The following is a 21,740-nucleotide window of genomic DNA, read 5'->3' as shown; positions in this document are numbered from 1 at the left end:
GATATTGACATAATCTTAGGGATGGATTGGTTATCTACCAATCACATTCTTATAGACTGTTCCAATATGGATTTGGTTTTTCCCTTAGAGGGAGGATGAATTGTTGATTTTAGCTAGCCAAGCTGAAGTGATGTTGAGAGATGGAGCAGAGTGTTGTATTCTATTTGCTGTTGTGAGTGTGGAAACTGAGAAGGTGATCAATAGGTAGGAGTTGTGAGGGAATTTCTGAAGGTGTTTTTGGATGATGTGTTTGGGTTACCTCCTACTAGGGAGATTAAGATTAGTATTGATCTGGTCCCTAGTGTAGGACCAGTGTTGGTTGCTCCCTATAGGATGGCCCCAACAGAGTTAGTTGAATTGAAGTGTCAGGTGGAAGAGTTGAAGGGAAAGATTGACTACTTCTCCTATGTTGGTGTTGCCTAATCCTAATGAGTCATTTGAGGTGTGTTGTGATGTTTCTCACCTAGGGTTGGGGTGTGTGTTGATGTAGAATATAAGAGTAGTTGCATATGCTTTAAGGCAATTAAAGAATCATGAGAGGAATTACCCTACTCATGACTTAGAGTTGGCAGCAGTTGTTTTGCCTTAAAGGTATGGATGCACTATTTTCATAGTGCAGGATTTAACATCTTTGGTGATTACAAGAGTTGAAGTACTTGCTTGATCAGAAGGAGTTGAACTTATGAGACAGAGACAGTGGATGGAATATTTTATAAGATTGTGAATTTCAGTTGATGTATCACCCTAGGAAGGCCAATGTAGTGGCAGACGCTTTGAGTAGGAAGTCCATCCACATGTCTAGTTTAGTGGTGAAGGAGTTGGAGCTGGTTGAGAAATTCAGAGATTTGAATCTGTATGTGGAGTTGGCTCAAGATCACATTAGTTGTGACATGATTACCATTGCTAGTGAGTTCTTGTAGCAAGTTGGTATGAAGTAGTTGTAAGATTCGAAAGTTGTGAAGGTTCTTAATTTGTTGGATACAGAGGAAGCAGTTGGCTATGAGATGGGTGAAGATGGGATTTGAGGTTTAAGGGAAGAATTTTCCTACCTTAAGATTCTAAGTATAGAGAGACATTGTTGAATATATGGAGGCCTGTCTGATCTGTCAGAGGGCTAAAGATGAGCACCAGAAGTCTAGTGGTTTGTTGTTAATGATGGAGATCCGGTAGTGGAAGTTGGATAGTATCACTATGGATTTCATTGATGGGTTGCCTAAGTCGACTAGGAATAGTGATGCTATTTGAGTTGTGATTGACAGATTGGCCAAGTGTGCACTTTTCTTGCTTGTTAATATCAGGTGGTCTTTGTATAAGTTGACATAGTGTATATTTCATGGGGTGCCTTGTATTATTTCAGATAGGGATCCAATTTCCACTTCTAGACTTTTGGCGGAGTCTACACCAAGCCTTAGGCACGAGGTTGAGGTTGAGTTCTGCTTATCATCCACAGGCGGATGGTCAGTCAGAGAGGACAATTCGGTCCTTGGAGGTTTTGCTGAGAGCTTGTATGCTAGACCACTTGGAGAGTTGGGAGGAAGTCTTACTACTGGTAGAGTTCATGTATAACAATAGATTTCATGCTAGTATCAGGATTGCGTCGTTTGAAGTCCTGTATGGTAAGAGGTGTAGGACTCCTCTGTGTTGGTACCAAGATAGTGAATCAGTGGTTGTGGTGCCAGAGTTAGTCCTACAGACTACTGAGAAAGTTAAGTTGATTCAAGAGAGTATGAAGACTGCCCAGAGTAGATAGAACTCATATGCTGATAAAAGACGAAAGCCTTTGGAGTTTGCTGAGGGGGAACATGTGTGTCACGTTTCACAGTTGAGGAACTACATCAGAGACCTGAGTCAAGTAGTAGAGATAGATGAGGTGCAAGTTAAAGAGAACTTGACCTATGAGAAGAGATTGATAGCTGTGGTTGATCATAATTTGAAGAAGCTTCGTGGCAAGTCCAACAGCTTGGTGAAGATTCTTTGGGATGCAGCTACTGGTGAGGCTACCTGGGAGGTGGAGAGTGAGTTCAAGGAACAGTATCCATTTCTCTTTTCAGGTAAGCCTATTTTCGGGGACGAAAATTCCTATTTGTTGGGAGGTATTGTAACGTAGAAAAAAATGTGGCTAATTTAGTAGCCTAGAACGGGCCGTTCCCAATCTGGAACGGGCCATTCCAAGCTATTAAATTGAACTGAAAATCGTAGTTGAGAACGGGCCGTTCTAGAGGGAGAACGGGTCGTTCTGGTGGGAGAACGGGCTGTTCTAGATGGAGAACAGGCCATTCCAGAGGGAGTATGGGCCGTTTTGGATGGAGAACGGGCCGTTCTGGATGAGTTCCAGAACGGGCCATTCTGATTTCACAACGGGTCGTTCTGCATGTGGTTTTTGTATGTGTTGCGGGAGTGCAGAACGGGCCGTTCCGGTTTCGGTACAGGCCGTTCTGGCCACTCCTGAATGTCTACAAATAGAGTTGAAGAGTGGAAGAGGAATGGAGGTTTTTAGAGAGAAGTTTTAGAGAGAGGGACTCTGGACAAGGAGGCTTGCTTTGGGTGGATTGAAGTTCCGGGTTGAGCTTCGAAAAAAGGCAATTCCGCTTCTTGGCTATTCTGAGCCAATCTTCAGGTAAGGGAAGCTAGATTGTAAAGTTGTTGGTTGTATGTGAGTTGGGAACTCTTTTGGGTACTTAGGTTGATTATTATGAGTTGTGTTATGTGATGAAAATATTGTTGGTTGCTAATATTTGATTAAATATTTATTAATGATGTTGTTGCAAAATGCATGTTGTAGTTAAGTTGTGAAGTTGTTTACAAGTTGTGTTGATTTATGATATTGTTGAAGTTGTTTCAAGTTGTTAAATTGCATTAATTTGATATTTTAATGACTATAGTTGTTTAATTAAGTTGTTTGCATGTTGTTAAAATTATTAAGGTTGTATAGTTGTATAATCACATAGAGATGTATGTTGAGTATAGAGTTGAAAGTTTCTATGTTGTTTAAAGTTGTTATAAAGCTGTTAAGTTATCTATTGCTGTAAAGTTGTTAAGTTGCTTATTGTTGTAAAGTTGTTAAGTTGTCTATTGCTGTAAAGTTGTTAAGTTGCTTATTGTTGTAAATTTGTTAAGTTGTTTATTGCTGTAAAGTTGTTACGATGCCTATTGTTGTAAAGTTGTTGTGATGCCTATTGTTGTAAAGCTGTGTTCTTGAGTTGTAAGCTAATTAAGCTGTGATGATAAGTTGTTGATCACTAGGACTAGGGGAGATGTTTTCGAAGTTGCTCGTCCCATTGTGTGGATTGAGATAGTTGTGGTGCTCTGAGAGCCCAATTTATTATAAAACCCTCCTTGGGAATTTGTTCCCTGGAGTGGTCGTTGTGTTGTTCTCCTTTAGGACTTAGTTGATCCCGTGTGTGGGCAAGGTCGAGGCACACGTGTATAAAGTGACCACGGTATAGGGGCAAGGTCGAGCTATACCGATTATAAAGCGACCACGGTATAGGGGCAAGGTCGAGCTATACCGATTACAAATCGACCACAGTATAGGGGTCATGTCGACCTATATTGATTACAAGTGACCAATTTGAGTAAAGTACAAAGTCGGGATCTTAGTTCCTAACTGAGTACTATACTTCCTTGTTTAAGTGGCCAAGTCTGAGAAACCATTATTATGTTGTGGATTGATATCCAAATTTGTTGTGTTGTCGGTTTGGTAGGACCTAGCCACTTAGACTACTTATCATGTTGTAGGAGATCTCCGAGTCGAAATGCGTGACGACGCATAAGTTGTTGATGAGTTGATTTGTTGTTGATATGAGTTGTATATTCGTTGTTGTGTTGTTAAGCTGTGATTGTGTTGTAAGTTGAAATGATGTTAAGATATATAGTATATATGTTGTTTATCTCATGTGTCAAATGCGAAGATGATTTTATAGTTGTTATGTTGCATATTAAATTATTATGAGTTGTTTATTATCTCTAGCTTACCCTTGCATGTTTCCATGTGGTTTGGACTGCGATGATCATACGTTGTATGGGAGCAGGGCAGGGATAGACTGGTTGTTATTGGTTGCTTGATTAGCAACTTGTGTTGTAAAAAAAAATTTATTATACTCTTTTAATATATATATTTCAGTAGTGTAAGGTTGTTCGTAGTGTGACGGTCATGGCGGGTCGTTACAATATATATATATTGTCTTGTAAAATTTTCCCGTTGCAAATGTCCGTTGAAGCAGATATAGTCATTCATGACCAGTTTGATTTTCTCATTTAATGCTTGAAGTCTCGCATTAAATGTTGCTTCCTGTTATAGACATTGCGTGAAGTCTTCTTTGCCTTGTTAGTAGTTGTGTCTGAATTTAGCAGAGACCTAGGAACCTTTTTGTCCTTTTTCGATCACGTAGCTGTAGAGCATTGTCTTTCTCTGAAAAAGTAATGTACTTTTTCTGACACATGCATGCTTTTGCTTTTGCGTCTTTTTCTTCTTCTCCTTTCATCACGCTATCATGTTGGGAGCATTTAGGTTATCGTAGATGATGCCTGAGTAGTCTTTTAAGACTTGATTCTTTAGATACTTGTGTGGCAATCTTCGTCTGTGTCTGTTAGTCCTGTGTGTCTCAATCTGTGATCTTCGTCTGAGCATTTGAGTTTAATGCTTTGACTTTCTTTAGATCTGGTCAACGTTACAGATGGACAAACTTTTTTTTTGTCTAAAATATTTCTCAGTCTGTGTTATCCTTCGTCTTATGCGTAGTTGACTTTCTTTTGATATTTGAATCATGCTTCGTCTATTTATGTTGTACTTGAGGTTGTTCTTGACACACCTTCGTCTGATATTAGACTTATAGTCGTCTGGCGCACACATCATGCTTTGTCTATTCAGTTAGCTTGATTTGTCTGATTCTCACGATGTGCCTTGCCTTGAATGTTCTTTTATCTGAGTTGACCATCTAGTTTCATCTGATGTTTTAGCCCATTTTTTGTTTTGTACCAGATTTAGACCTGTTTTGGCTTTTCATCTAATACTTCTGGGTTTTGACTTGTAGTAGGTCTCGTCTAGTGTTTGTTGAATGTTTTTCTGTATTTGACCAGACCTAATCTTGATGTTTGACCACCTATCATCTGATTTTTCTTGTTTTAGTTTGTCCTGGCTTCGTAGATCTTGTATTTAATGCATTTGATCTTGCATTAAATGTTTGCTCGCCGAATCTGTGTTTCATTAAGTCTTTTGTACCATTTGTTTATTTATCTGTCTTGCTTCAATCATAACCTAGGCATCTCTGTACTTTGTAGCTGCAAAGGCGTTGTCTTTCACTAACTGGTAGGTGTACTTCTTTTGACATATGCAGCTTTGAGTTATGGATAAATGCTAGTTCATTTTTCTCTTCTCTCTTCTTCTATTTTTTATGACTTCACATGTTCTTCTGAGAGTGTGGATAATAAGTAGTACTTCTCGTTGTGACTTAATATACTTCAGACATAATTCAACATTCTTTGTTTTCGTCTGAAAATTTGAGTCTTCGTCTCAAAGTTAGACTTTGACTTTTGTCTTCGTCTGGTCAGTTGTGCAAACTTTTAACTCTGTCTAGGATGCTTTTGTCATAGTTTTGTATCATCTGAGGCTTCATTATTTTCCCTCTTGTGTTAGGCTTGATTTCATTTGATCTCTTCATTTGATGTCTTGTAGCTTTTACCCTTTATCTTGGTCGCTCGTGTTTTGTTCTTTTATTTTGCGTTGTGCTTGTGTTGGGAAGGAAGTATTGAATTTGTTGTGATGTAAGATTGTGGTTTGTGGGTAGCTTTGTCTGGTGTATATCCTTCTTTTGATCAGACCCGGTGCTTAACTCACTTTTGTCTTAGTTCTGGTGTAGAGAATGGTACATGCATATACTCTAGTCTTCAACTTGCCTGTACTTATGTTTATCTGAAGCACTAATGCATTCGTTAGAAATAACAATATGTATTATATTTGTCTCATTCAAAACTTTATTGGGAATTGCTTCGTCTGACTTAACAATCTCCCCCTTTTTGATGATGACAAATATAATTGATCAAATAGTTTCAGATAAACTAAATCAGAGGTATATTTGCATAGCAAGTTCATATAATTGTCAATTCATTGCACTTTTCCCCCTTACTTTATTGTCTCTTAGCCATTTTTGATTTAGATAACGTATTTGATTAATTCTTTTCTATTTCTCCCCTTTGTAATCATAAAAAAAAAAATTAGATACTAGGGTGTATATCGAAACAGAGCAAGAATCTTAAAGAAAACCTTCATTATAGCAATCGAGATTTCATGCACAATTATTCATCATAATATTGATCGTAGCATAGATATCAAAACACTAATCGGAGCATTCTAGCTATTAAGACAATAACTTTGTAGACGATGCCTGAGTTGTCCCTTGAAACTTGATTCTTCAAATGCTTGCATGACAGTATTCGTCTGCATCTGGTCACTAGTACAAAAGAGGTAATTTACGTCAGTTATTTTAAGCTTTTTACGTTAGAAAAAAGTCCGATGTTAATGCGGGAGACGTAAATTTACATCAATTTTGAAAACCGACGTAAATTTACGTCAGACATTACCAAGGTCTAACGTAAAAAAGTAGTAAAAAAAAAACATAACGAGTGCAAGCAGAACGGCCCGTTGTGTTTGGAGAACGGGCCATTCTGCATGGAGAACGGGCCGTTTTGCTTGATAGAACAACCTAGAAAAAAAGGCCAACAACCCAAACAAATAGAACAACCAAAAAATCGAATAGAACAGATAACCACAATAGCAATGCGAAGCAAAAAGGTGTTAGCGAAACCTTGATTCATACCTGATGAGCTGCAACAGTGTGCGAATGAGTAACAAAGAGTTCACCCCCACTCTGTAGAAGACAAAAAAAAATGATTCAGCAACAAAGGAGAGGGAGAGGGTTTACAGAGAAGAATCTATAAAAGTGATGATGAGATCTGAGTGAGTGAATGCATGCGGGTGTGCCTCCCACTCTCTTATTTGCTTTCGCGTCTTTTTTTTACGTCGGACTTGGTAGGGTCCGACATAAAATGTAAAATCTACGTCGGACACAATGTACATTAGATTTTAGTGTGTCCGACGTTATGTAGTTGACTTTCGTCTGATATGTTGTCCTTCGTCTGATATGTAGTTGACTTTCGTCTGATTCTTGACCAACCTTCTTCTGAATCTTTATGTTGCGCGTAACACACCTACGTCTGTTATTTGATCCAACATTATCTGGTGCTCATGTCGTACTTCATCGTGCTTTTGACTTTGCTTCGTCTGATTTTCGTGTTGTGCTTTGCCTTGACTAATCTTCGTCTAGTACTTGAAGAAGTTCCATCTGTGGTTTGTATGGACTTCTTTTCGTTCTTGAATGCGCTTCGTCTGAAACTTGATCAGTTTCCTTCTTGTGCTAGACTTGGCTTCGTTTGATCTTTCCTTCTGATGCTTGAAACTTTCCTTCCTTTATCTTGGTTCTAGTATAAGATGTAACACATGCTCTCTTCTTCAACTTGCATGTAACACACATGTTAAAAATAACAATATGTATTATATTTGTCTCATTCAAAACTTTGTTAAGAATTGATTCGTCTAACTTAACAATATTAACATAAAAAAATAATAGTTTTTATAATTACTATTTATGATATTTTAGAGAGAGAAAAATGTTGCAGAAGTTGTTCATTTGTTTTTGTTAATATTCATCACTTTTTAGCATATAATTATTTTTATATAAATTTAATAATTACCTTTTTTAAAAAAACTGCAATAATTTAAAATTAATGTGATAAATTCTTTATGATACCGTTACAATTTCATATATTAATGAGTTGTTCTATTATATAATTATATAAATAATAGAATTTTAATTTTATTTTATAAAATTAGTATATAAAAATACGCTAGAGGAAAATTTTGGAGGAAAATAATTTCTGCATATGTTATTCTCTTTATATTATTAATAGATTAATATTATTAATTAATTAATCATATTTCTTATATTAATGTAATAAATATTTATTTTTATCATTATTATTTTGATATTTTAAAAGAAAAAAATTGTTATAGAAGTTATTTACTTTACTAATATGTTATTTTTTTTGGCTAATATTTATTATTTTAGTATATAATCATAATTTTTTAATAATTATTTCTGATGTAAATTTTATAATTATTTTTAATTTAAAATTGTAATAATTTAAAATTAATATAATTAATGATTTTTTTGTGTAAAATAGTTGTGGAAGAAGTTATTTCTTTTATATATGATAATTTTATATTTTATGTAATTATTTTATTTAAATTTATTTTTAAAAAATAATTAATAATTACTAATTAATGTAATTAATGCATTAAAATGTTGTTACATTTACAATATTAATGTATTATTATTTTTTATATATAAAAATATTATTTTTGATGAAAATCTTTCGAGTTAGAAATGTTTAATATTTTACTTTTAAAATATTTACATAAAAATATTAATATTTTTTTATGTAAAATTATGTTTAATCATATTGTTATATTAAAATAATAAATAATAATTTTATACTTACTATTTATGATATTTTAAAGAGAAAAAATTGTTGCAAAGACTATTTACTATACTAATGTGCTAATTTGTTTTTGCTAATATTCTTTATTTTTTTTATATAATCATAATTATTTTTATGTAAGTTTTATAATGACTTTTTTTTAAAATTGTAATAATTTAAAATTAATTTGTTTAATGTTTAATGATCCGTTAAAGTTTATTATATTAATGGATTATTCTATTATATAATTGTATAAATAATAAAATTTTAATTTTATTATATAAAATTTGTATATAGAAATATGTTGGAAAGAAGTTTTGTAGGAGAAAAATAACTTATTCTCTTTATATTATTAATAGATTTTTACTACTAAATTATTTTTAAAGTAGTGTTCTTTAATTTGGAAGTTATTAACTACATACGATTAATGTAATAGGTTGTCATATTATGGGAGAGAAATGCATTACATATTAATTTACCTGTGCAATGGGGCACTTTCTTTCTAAAGATAGCATCTAATGTGCTTGAATCCAAACTTCTAAAAAAAAAAATTATTATTTTATTTTAGACAGTGTTATTTACTTTTATCATTTGTTGATCTTGATTTTGACCTAATTTCATTGATAAATAATATATCTTTTATTTTTTATTTTCATGGTTCCAACACTAATCACTACAGCCTACACACATGAAACCCAAACCTCCATCAGTCTTAAAGTAGATGATTGTTTAGACATGCATGGATTTTTTTATATTTCATACCTATTCGACACCATCTCTTATTTGCATCACAATTAGGCATCAATAATGTATTACCTTCAGTAAGCATGTCACTCAGCAACTCAAGTAATTTTGTGAAGCTTTTTAATTATAAATTTTAATTTTTAATATATATCTTCTAAATTGTCTAATATCATATATCTTACAATTTTTAATTTTTAATAATCTATATCTCTATGGAGAAAAGATAGACAATCAAAAGGGATTGAATAATGTTAATAAAAATCTCAATTTTTATAAACAGAGTAGTATCTTAATTTTAGGAATGCAGAGAAGAGATAAGAAAAAAAATAATACAGGGTGTTTTTATAATGGTTTGTCTCAACCATTAGGACTACTTTCATGTTCTTGATCAATCAAATCAAGTTTCACAATCTTTTACAAAGACATAAGTATTCTTTCACAAGCTACTTTTGACTCAACCTAAATATTCTTTGACTTACCTCTTCAAGCAACTACCCAAGTATTTTTTGAACACAAAACCTCTCCAAGATTCAAATAACCAAGTATTCTTTAAATACCAAGCCTTTTCAAGCTTTAAATAACCAAATATTCTTTAAACACAAAGTCTCTCCAGTCTTCAAACAACTAAGTATTCTTAATACAAAGCTTCTTCAAGCTTCGATCAACCATGTATTCTTTAAACACAAAGTCTTTTTAGGTTTCAATTAAGCATGTATTCTCTTACAATCAAGCCTCTTCAAGCTCAAAGCATAACACTAAGCTAAAGTTAGGTCAGATAATTATGTTATTTTCTCTTACAATGATGTTCTTCTATTCTTTGAATCTTCAAGCTTCCTTATATATGTACTTCAGTGAAGATGATTGGTGCAAATTCTTGAGTGTATATCATATGCTTGTTTCGTTTATCTTCATTTTTTGTTCCTTGTGGGGAGAAATGTCTATTGGTGCATTAATGGCTCACATTAAATGTGTTTCACCAAATTGTCACTTCTTATCTAATCAATGAAGCTATTTATCATCTTTTAAATACCAGCTGATTGGAGTCATTTGTGTACTAGTTCAAAACAATTATTTTTGAGGAATTTCGTGATTTAAAGGATCTGCTAATCTTTTTTAACGCAAAATATGTCTTTTGTTAAGTCAGACGAAGCGCATTCGAAAATCCCACCAAAGTTTTGAAATGACAAATATAATACATATTGTTATTACTAACATGTGCATTAGTGTCTCAGTCAGATAACAAAAAGTTCAAATAGTGAAATATGATCAAGCATAATCTGACTAGACAAAACATCAGACGATAGAAAGGCCAGTATCGAGACTAAGTTTGATTCAGGCACAAATCAAGATACAAAGTCTATCAGCAGAAGCCTGAGGCACCAGACGCAAGTTGGCCAGACATCAACATAAAGTGACCATCAAAAAGAACCAAATAAACTAGAAGAGGAAGTTATCACTTCGATACCTAGACGAAAAGGGTAGTCAAGATCAGACATAGTAACCAGACGGTGTCAAGAATACAGAAGCTCATCTGAAGTCCATTAATCACATTGAAAGAAATCATACAAGAAACACTGGAGGACATCAACGTGAATAAAAATAGGCAAGCATGCATTCACAAGTCAAAGCGGAGTGCGTTAGAGAAATGACACCTACTTTTCAAAAAAAGACAACACCGCAGCAGCTAAACTTATGAGAAAAGTACAAATATACCTAGATCATGATTGAAATCAGATACCGAAGTAATCAACTAAGCAGAGAGACTCCACGAATACAAGCAAACATTTAATGCAAGATCAAATGCATTAAATGAGAAGATTTTCATAAACATGAGAAATAGCCCCATCTGCAACGACACGAAGCTACGCTCCAACAGAAAAATTCAAATTCAAACAACGGGCAGATCTATCAAAAGTGTATAAGTATCAAGGCCAAGAAAAAGAAGAAACAAGAACTGAGAAGCAGAGAAAACGTGCAATACGAAAAAGAAAGTCAAGAGCATAAAATATTTTTCTTCTCAAAGTACTTCCTGTATATCTGTGTAAAAACTAAGATAGCTTATTTTAGTGAGTGTTGCTAATAGTCCATCCTCTCTACGAGAGTAACCAAAACACTTAGAAACTTATCCCTGTAAAACTAAGGATACGCACCTTAGTGAGTGTAGAAATTACCCTATTCTCTCTATGAGAGTTTTAAACACACTCAATACCCTCAACTACTATAAAGCCTAAAGAGGCTGATACAAAGAATACTCGTTGATGGAGACCTCCCTTCCATGGTTGATTATGGCGTCTTGAAGAGGGTCACCTTGCCCAAGGATCCAGGCTCACCAAAGGGAAAAGGAATGGGGGCGCTTAGGGTGAAGGGGTTTTGGGCGTGAGGATGGTGGAGGGGTAGGCGGAAGTGTTTGGTGCTCAAGGATGGTTGTTTCACTCCAAGATGAAGATGGAGGCCACTCTAGGGTTTCACTCTCCAAGGGTGGAGAATGAAGAAGATTAGCCGAAGTTAATCTAGGGACTAAGGATAGGATTTGAGGCAAAGAAATACTCTCTCAAATTCATATAATCCAAAATATTTACAAGGTGTGGTACCTTGGGTATTTATAGGAGTCGGAGGCATCTAGGGTTGCATTTAGGGTGCCTTGGCTGAAATTCACCTTGCCAAAATGCACACCAAATGAAACCTAAATTAACCCTAAATGCAACTTGGTGGCCAAGGATGAAATCTTTGGGTTTAGTTAGGCTACATCTAGGTGCATGATAAGACCATGCAACCTTTGCCCTCCACTTGGGCCTAAGCCTTTCTAAGTCCAAAAATAGGTCCAAAGTTACCAAAAAAATGCGTCACCCTCCTAATTAAAACCCTATTATCTAAAGCACTCCATAATACAAGGGTAAAATGAGAAATACAAAAGAAAATAAGTCCTATGATAAAATTGGAAATACAAATAAAATAAATTCTATGACTAAAATACCCCAAAGTACAAGGGTAAAATTGGAATAAAGCAATAAAATTCTACGTTACTCAAATTGGGCCTAGGAGATGGATCCATACATGATATCTCTTTTATCTTCCTCCATTCTCCTAGCCATGAACCATGTGATGGGTCTCACATGAAGCACCAAGGATGGTCCTCCATCATCCCCTCCTTCTTAAGAAGGATTTGACCTCAAATTTTTAAACTCTTCCATTCCATTGGTCCTTCAAAAAGATGTAAAACCACAATTAGGGAAGTAAAATACTAAAACTTAGCTATGCAATCCTTAAGTACACAATTTGTTTAATGAAAGTGCTAGGGGAAGGAAAGAGCCAAAGAGGCATCACCATTTCAAGTAATTTTGAAAAAGTTATTAACCCCATGCAATTCATTCACTAAATCATCTATCTTAGGGATTCAGTGCCTTTTATTCAATGATGGATTTTATAAAAGGTGCTCATCCTTCATTTCCATCTTTCTTTGGAACCAAAAGAATGAGGATGACACAACGATTAAGGTTCTCTTTAACCTAGCCCTTTTTCTTCAAAGGAAAAATTCTTTTTTTCTTTTCTTTTCCTTTTGTTTTTGTTTTTGCTTTTCTCCTCCGCATCTTTCTTAGCTTTTAATTTGAGTTGGTCCTCATTCACTTGAAAAGGTGATAGGGGACACCACACAAATTTATTTCCCAAGTGTTGGAAACTTATTTTATTGGTGAGGCCATCATGGATTATTTTCTTGTCAAATTGCCATGGCCTCCCAAGCAAGACATGACTAACCTCCAATGGCACTATGTCACACAAAACTTCTTCTTTATAGTTTCCAATGGAGATTGGTATGCTTGCTTGTTGGTTAACTATAATACCTCTCTCCTCATTGATCCATTGCATTCTATAAGGTTTAGGATGAGGTTTTGTAGTCAAGGCTAACTTATCAACCAATCTAATACTACAACAATTGGAAGTTGACCCACTATCTACAATGAGAGAACATGTATTTTCTAAAACCTTGCATTTTGTTTGAAACAAGTTCTCTCTTTGAGATTGGTCAATGTCACTAGATTGATTATTAAGAAGCCTTCTTACCAAAAGTAAGTCTCCTTCACAAGTTTATGGCTTCTTCTTCACTACTAGAGGAAGATGAAGTAGCTTCATCAAGGCTACTATAGTGGTCTTGGGCTTTTAAAATCATAGTTTTCTTTGTAGGACATTGGGAAGAAATATGTCCTCTTCCAAGACACTTGAAGCACTTGATTTCACTTGACTTATACTCTTTGGAAGGTGTTTTAAAGGATGATTTCTTTTTCTTTTTCTTTTTCTTTTTCTTCTTTGGGATAAGATAGGGAAGAGTGGCCCTCCTTCTTAAAACTCTTGGGATAAGAGGGAGCGGAGTCTTTTCGAAATTTTTTTCTCTTAAGTTGATGCTCCACTCTTGAACAAAGTTGAACAAGTTCATTTAAATCTCTATAAGGCAAAAGTTCAACTTTGTCTTTTATCTCAAGGTTTAGACCACTTTGAAATCTAGAGATTGTGGTCCTCTCTTCCTCCCTAATCCCGGCCCTCATCATTAACAACTCCATAGATTGCCTATATTCTTCCACACTAGAGGACCCTTATTTCAGTCTTTGAAGCTTATCCATAAGCTCTCGATCATAGTATGGAGGACCTCATTCCAATATTGGATTAGGGGCTCATGATTTATTCTCCTTTCTTTTTCTAAGGAGGTCCACCAATACATAGCATGCCCTTGGAAGCTAAGGGTTGCTAAAGAAACCTTCCTATCTTCACTCACTCCATGGCAAGAGAAAAGTTGTTCAACTTTCATTTCCCAATCTAAATAATTTTCAACATTATCCTTGCCATGAAATGGGGGAAGAGTGATGTTAGGTTCCTTATTGGAGGACTCCCTATGTTTATGGGGTCTAAGGGGTCTTTGATAGTAATCATCATTGTGATGACTACTATAGAAGTTATCACTTGGAGGTTGAGTATGATGCCCTTCCTCCTCATGAATACTTGAGGGTATTCTAATCCCTTTGCCCTTTGAGGATTGATGAGTCAATATTTTCCCCTATTTTCTTACCTTTCTGTACTTATTTTAATCTTTGATTTGTGCTTAATTGTTTATATTCTGCACTATTTTCTATTTGGGCTTTAATTGGACCGGTAATTCATAATTTAACTAATTTAAATTTTCTGAATCTAATTATTCCAAATTTCATTTTCAGGGCAGTTTAATAATTATTTGGGCTTGGAATTAATTTAGGACTTCAAGTGGAGCTGCCACGTCATCCTCCACGTCATCTGCCATGTCACCGCTGCACCATTTTCCACCTCAACATTTATTTTCAGCCTTTACTCTATTTTATTGTACCTTGGGTCAGATGTTGGGGGCCCAATTTTGTTTTAGGTCATTTAGGTCTAGGGTAGGGCTGACTTGGCAGCCACTAGCATGAATATTCTGATGTGACTACGTGACCTAGCTGCCTCCTTCTTTGTTGTTTTACGTTTTTGGTCTCTTTAGGTTCTGGACGTTTTGTTTTTCCTGGTCTGCTAAAAAACTCCATTGTTATTCACGTTTTTCTTGCTCTCAGCTAAGTTTTACATTTTGCTTCTCTTCTTCTCTTATGTGTTGCATTTTGTATCTGAATCATTGAAGAATACAGATTGAAATACATATTGTCCATTTTCGTTTTCCTTCTCTGCCTTGCATTTTCGTTTTCCTTCTCTGCCTTGCATTTTCATTTTCCTTCTACGCCTTGCATTTTCATTTTCCTTCTCTGCCTTTCATTTTCGTTTGTGTTTCTGTGCTGTTTTAATGGAAGGCTAAAAATCCAGGAGTTGGCTCCTTGAGCAGATTGCAATCTCTAATTGAGGTTTTATTCATATTTGTATCTGTGTTCTGCTTGGTTCTTCTTCATTGAACCTCTGAAACGTTTTTGACACCTGTTCATGATTAATGAATCAGGTTGCTCACAAGTGTTAGAAAAGAATGGCCTAATCCAAGGGGGGGTGAATTGGATTCAATGACCCTTTGAAATTTTATCAGAGTTTCTGGATCTTTACTTTCAATTAAAACTTTTCTATGACAGAATTTTCACTTGAAGCACTTCTCAAGACTTGTTATGACAATATGAATGCAATATGCTAATCTTGATTACAACATCATGAGGTTCATCAACAATGTTCAATTTACAGATTTAAAACATCAAGAATTACATTCACTTGTTAATCAAATTTTATCTTCCTTAAAACTCAATCAAGAAATTACAAAACAAGAGATAAGGTTGAAGAAGATTGCACAAGTCTTTTATACTGGTTCAGCCACTCCACATGTGACCTACATCCAGTCCTTAATCACCACCTGATTAAGATTTTTCCACTATCTTTAAGCAAGAAGGTTTACAAGCAAACACACATGCATATACTTCACTACTAAAAGATAAACACTTTCTTGACCCTGTCGCCACCGGCCCGAAACGGGCTTTCGGCATTCGCGAAGAATGGTTGGACTCGTTTATTTGTTTAAAAATGTGGATTGCTAGAATGACTTATTCTCAAACTGAGACCTCGTCAAACGAGCAATTTTATTAAAAGTCTCACTAATCCATATTAATCCCAAGCGGGACCCTCCATGGATTAGTGGTTTTCGTAAAAGGAGGGGTTCGTGGAGTCGCCACCAATGTTTTACTCAAAACATTGGAAAAAGGGATAAGGCAATTGATTTTTCAAATCAACTTTGGCCATTACAACCAGAGTTGGGTAAGGGAGTCGGTTACGCGTGGGGAAGGTGTTAGCACCCCACAGCGCCCCTTTCGGGTTCCCTATGACAGATTATTTTCTAAAATAACAACGTAAAATTACTAAATTACCCCTATTATTATGAACGATTAAGAATTAAATATCTACATGATGACTTATTAAATTATGCAACAAACAGAAAGCGGTAAAAGGAAGGATTGAAGGGAAACCTCTTGAAGCGTGCTTTTATATATTGCAAAAAATGAACTGGGAAGCGTTTTGGCGTTCCCTCGCTCTACAAGCCCGCTTCTCGCTCTCCTAGAACAAAATTTTAACTAAGGGAATCAAAAAGATTTCCCCTCGACTAGGTTCGATCCTCAAGCAAAATGGCTCGGGGCTCAAGAACTTCATCGGATCAACTCTCCGAGTGATTTCTAGGGCAGAACACTGCTCAAAAACCCCAGAATACTCAAGGAGAGGGTTGAAACTATGTGAAAAGTGTGGAATGACGTCCAATTGACGTCATATTTATAGGGAATAGGCGCAATACGGCCTACAGGAGCAATACGGCCGTATTGAAATTTTTGAACTTCAATACGGTCGTATTGAGTTCAATACGGCCGTATTGAAATTCAGAAATTTCAATGCGCCCGTATTGAGTTCACTGCGGGTGTATTGAAGTGTCAATACGGGCGTATTGACTTCAGTACGGCCGTATTGAAGTTTCAGAAACTTCAATACGCCGTATTGAGTTCACTGCGGCCGTATTGAAGCTTCAATACGGCCGTATTAAGTTCAGTACGGCCGTATTGGCTTCATTCCCTCCACTTCCTTATTTTGAGCTATTCTAAGACCTCTAGACCTACAGAGAACCCTCCTAGGGCCTCCCAGGAGTCCTTCTGGCTGATTTTCCTTCAGTCTTCGAGAGTCTTCAAGCTTTATTTCCGACCCGGACAATTTTAGGGGTCTACAGCTGCCCCCCCTTTACTTAGTCGGACGGCCTTTTGGTATACCGGCCGACAAGTAAAGGAGTTGACCCAATTGTCCGGGTGATGCGCCGACCTTCTGACTTGTAGCGTCTTCCGGTGGAAAATTGTCGAGTAGCCTCTCCAGGTTTTGCTATGCTTGCTGCCCAAGCTGGAAGCTGTGAGTACCGCCTCTCCAGGCTTAGCTTCACCCTTTGTTCGAGCCGGAAGCTAAGTACCCTTGTGACAACGGTAGCAGTGTGAGTTTCGCCTCTCCAGGCTTAGTCTCGCTCTTTGTTCGAGCCGGAAACTAAGCACCTTTGTGACGACGGTGAGCAGTGTGAGTTTTGCCTCTCCAGGCCTTGCTTTGCTTGTTGCCCAAGCTGGAAGCTGTAAGTACCGCCTCTCCAGGCTTAGCTTCACTCTTTGTTCGAGCCGGAAGCTAAGTACCTTTGTGACAACGGTGAACAGTGTGAGTTTTGCCTCTCCAGGCCTTGCTTTGCTTGTTGCCCAAGCTGGAAGCTGTAAGTACCGTCTCTCCAGGCTTAGCTTCACTCTTTGTTCGAGCCGGAAGCTAAGTACCTTTGTGACAACGGTAAGCGGTGAGTACCCCTTTTCCAGAGATAGCTTCGCTCATTGCCCGAGCCGGAAGCTGCATACCTCCGTGTTTGTGACGACGGGGTAGCGTGAATATCTCCTTTCCAGGGATTTGTGATGATTTTGTCTCCACAGTCCACGGTGCTGCTTCGACGGTTGTTTCTGATTTTGTGCCACTGAGGGCTGGATAACGCAGGGATCCGTCTAGGGGATGTGCAGTCATTCACAGGTTCCTGTGCCCCAACTTTTCATTGCGTAGTCGGTGCCCACTGGGGAATTTCTGATTCCTTTGGGGTGCAGACACAAAGATGCTCTTTCTGATGTGAGCGGTGCCTTATGATTGGCTGACGTCCTTTCGACGTTGGTGGAGTATCCCGGTTATCCTTGTTCGGGTGTCTCTTTTGGTTTTCTGATTTTGCTGCCTCTGTGTAGGCTGTTATCCACTGGGGGATTTTGTCGTTGATTTTGATTAGCCTCTTCTGTTAGGCATATCAGCTTGACGTTCAATGATTGGCTGAGAGCCAGATTCCACTTGGGGAATGATTATTGATTGATTTTTTTATGATTTTTCTCCTTTTGCAGGGATGCCTCTTGAGTAGGCGACTGGGGATTTGGGGATCTTATGTATCCCAGAGTATTATTTAGGAAGCCTCTACAGGCTTAGCCTCACTCGGTGCCTTGAGTCGGAGAGCTATCTTCCACTGAGGAAGTGTTAAGTCCTTTGACTTGTATATATTGTTTGGATGATCGCACTTCCATTGGGGATTGCGTCGATTTTGCTTTGATAGCTCTCGCTGGGGATTTTTAGTCCAAGAGCGTGAGTTGAGGTTTCTCTGGGGAGTATTATTTCTGCGAGCCTCTCCAGGCTCAATTATTCTGAGAGTATTCTTTCGGCAAGCCTCTCCAGGCTCAGTTATTTTGTACAAACTGTTTGTTGGATTTTCTGTATCCTTGTTTTTTTATTTTCGGCTTTTTCTGTATTTTGCCTTTTCTTCTGATTTGGCTTTTTCTGTATTTTGCCTTTTCTATGTTTTTGGCTTTTGCTGTACAGAATTTAAATTGCTAGAGAATTTTGAATTCAAAAGTGGCAAATTTCATTAAAAATGAATTTGTACAAGAAAAATTTGAGAAATGGGGCTAAGCCCAACCAAACTAGTACATGAAAAAGCAATAAAACAGAAGCCAGTCTTCACTCCTCTGCTGGCGGGTCCTGTGGCGAGTCCGGGAAGCGGCGATGCATCCAGACGGAGAGGTTGTCGAACCCCTGCACCAAGGTATCTAGTCGAGCATCGGTACTCTGCTGCCATGTGCCGATGCTATGCTGAAAAGCATCGAATCGAGTATCGATGCTTTGCTGTAAAGCGTCAAAGCGGGCATCAAAGTAGGCCCTATCCGACTGCGAAGTGCCGGTCTCTGGCTGTGGGCTGCCATCGCCCTCAAAGTCGAGGTCATTGAGGATGTCGGCATAGGCATCGGGGCCATCTACTCGTACAAACCCTCCAGCTGATCTAGTAATGATCCTCATACTAATCAAAGTGGTAGCACCGATCAGCTTTGGCGCCAGCGCCCTTGGCTCTTCGCCGTCGGGGCATCCCCATGTCTCCGCCAACTGTGAAAGGAGTGGGGCGACCAAGATATACCCCTGTCTAGATTCTCCTCCCTCTCGTGCCCCCAGCTTCTTCACATGCTCGAGGAAGAAATATCCCGGGTTGGCCTTCCGTCCGGTGGCCATGCAATATAATGCCAGCAGGTCCGGACGAGTAATCGACTCGGGGCTCTTGGACCTGCCGTGGATAGTACTGGTAAGGATCTTGTGGCAGATCCGAAGAGCGGTTGGAAGCCGGGAGCCCTTTACCCCTGAATGGTAATCCTCTCGGCCAGTGAGCAGTCTCCACATGTCAACCGGAGTCCACTGATCAGGCCACTCGCATATGGCATCACGAAATTCCAGCTGATCAGTGCGGCTGAAAAATCCCGCCTGGACATTGAACTCGTCCAAAGTCAAGGAGCGGTACCCCTGATTCATCCAGAAATCAACCGAGCAGACATCTTCCCCATAACTGTTCGTCGACTCAGTAATACCGACGGAGGCCAGGAACTCCTTCGTGGCTGTCAAGTACAGCTGAGAAGGGGGATCAAGGAGAAATCCCCATCCTATGCTGCCGAAGTAACCCCTGACGTCATCCTCCAAGCCCACTGCTCGGAGAAGGTCAAAGTCAAGCACCCTTGACGGCTCGAAGTTGAACGTCTCTATGAGCTCCAGCCGTTGCCTGTGTCGGTCTGTCATCTCACGTCGAGCTGGGGCTCTCTGTCTTTTTCGGGATGACTCTGCCATTTCTGAGAAGCTATCTAGGGTGCACTCACAAACAAATATATGCAGGGAATGAAGATTGGTATGCAAAAATGAGAGGGGGGAGGCTTATTTATAGAAAAGTTTTCGCCAGTACGGCCGTATTGAATATAATACGGCCGTATTGGCTTTACCGTTATTGCACAAATGTGGCAATCAATACGGCCCGTATTGAATGGAATACGGCCGTATTGAACGTCAATACGCCCGTATTGTGTTTAATACGCCGTATTGAATACGAAACGTTGCTTCAGCGTTTACCTTGATACGCCCGTATTAAACTCAATACGGGCGCATTGATTTTCATTTTTTTTTATTTTTTTTATTTTTTTTTATTTTTTTTTTTTAAACAGAGAATAAGTGATCTTCCAGTACACCTATCATCTGTATGCATGTATGCAGTATATGATGCACCTAATTCTATTTGATTCATTTTTCCAAAAGAATTAATCGATGCGTTCTTCTGTTTGGATTTTTGCCATTCCTCTAGACGAGTTGTGCTCTGCCGATTTCTGTAACCGAGGAATGATGCGTATTTGATTTTGGGATTTGGCGTCATCAACCAAATAATCCTTCCCTTCCTTTAGAAGATGTGTCAACCCTCTTATTGACCACTATATCTCCATGTTTCCACTAGATTATTCAAAAATCGTTGGGACAAGAGAGAAAAGAAGGAAAAGATATATTTTTCAAAAGTTTGTGTTTTAGAGGGGATTGTTTTATTTTTGAAAAATGGATTTTGTAAGAATAGCGGGCCAATGGTAGGCTTAAGTGTTTAGGCTTGTTCGATTAAACACTTATGAAGTTAAGCACATCTTTGTTATTAATGATTGTGCTTTGACAACTTGGATAGCTTTTCTTGAGCTCCTTGTTGAATTCAATTGATGATACCATCATGGATTTATTTTGTTCCTTTTTTGACGGCCCTAACTTTTGCCTAAAACACCCATTTGTGATGTCTTAGCGGGCTTTTGTTCATTACTTTGTAACCCTAATTTTTGCCTAGGTCACCCTTTTGTGGGATTCCTAGCGGGTCTTTTGCTCTTATTTTTGCGCAGTCCCCTTTTTGGGTTTCCTGCCGGGCTTATTATTTTTAGGATTTCTTTATCCATGATGGCACTTATTGAGGCCAAGAAAAGGTGCTCCAAGCTATCATGCACATTTCCACATAAAAATGATGCGGGTTTATTGATTATTAAGACGATTTTAACCTCACTTATGTTTATTCAAACAGGGTTAAATGACGTGGTTTAGAATTTTATTGCAAGCAAGAAAAGAAGCAATAAAGAATTAATGAAGAATGATTTTATTATAATCATGATGGAAACATGTGCCCTATAGAGGCTCGGGGGTCGGGCTGTCCCCGAGGAGTGATCTCTAATAGTCACTGCATTTACACATCCTTATTAGAAGGAAAAGGACACTTGATGACGACAGCTGGCCTTGATGTTTGTGAACCAGCCTTCCTAAAGATCTGGCTTAAAGAACGTCGAGAAGGATCTTGATTCCTCTTCGTCCTTTGATCTTTAACAGGGTTGTATCCTAACCCTTGTTTCCCCGGATTGTCCTTGATAATGGGTAGCTCCGGGATTCCTTGGGAGTTCTTGCCTAATCCTTGTCCTGGCAAGTATCCGTTCTTTGTGAGCATATGGGCTACCTTCTTCATTTCTCGGGGAAACGTTTCAACATTGGCGATTTCCAATGCTTGGAAGGCGGTTTCCAAAGCTTCCTCTGCTGCATCCACATAAGGTATGTTGGATGGCTTACTGATGAGTATGTCGTCTTCAGCTTGCACGGTCACCAGTTTGTCACCCACAATGAATTTGACTTTTTGG

Source organism: Cajanus cajan, chromosome 4 (assembly GCF_000230855.2).
Source record: "Cajanus cajan strain Asha chromosome 4, NIPB_CcT2T_4, whole genome shotgun sequence".
NCBI lineage: Eukaryota > Viridiplantae > Streptophyta > Magnoliopsida > Fabales > Fabaceae > Cajanus > Cajanus cajan.
This window is presented reverse-complemented; position numbering follows the sequence as displayed.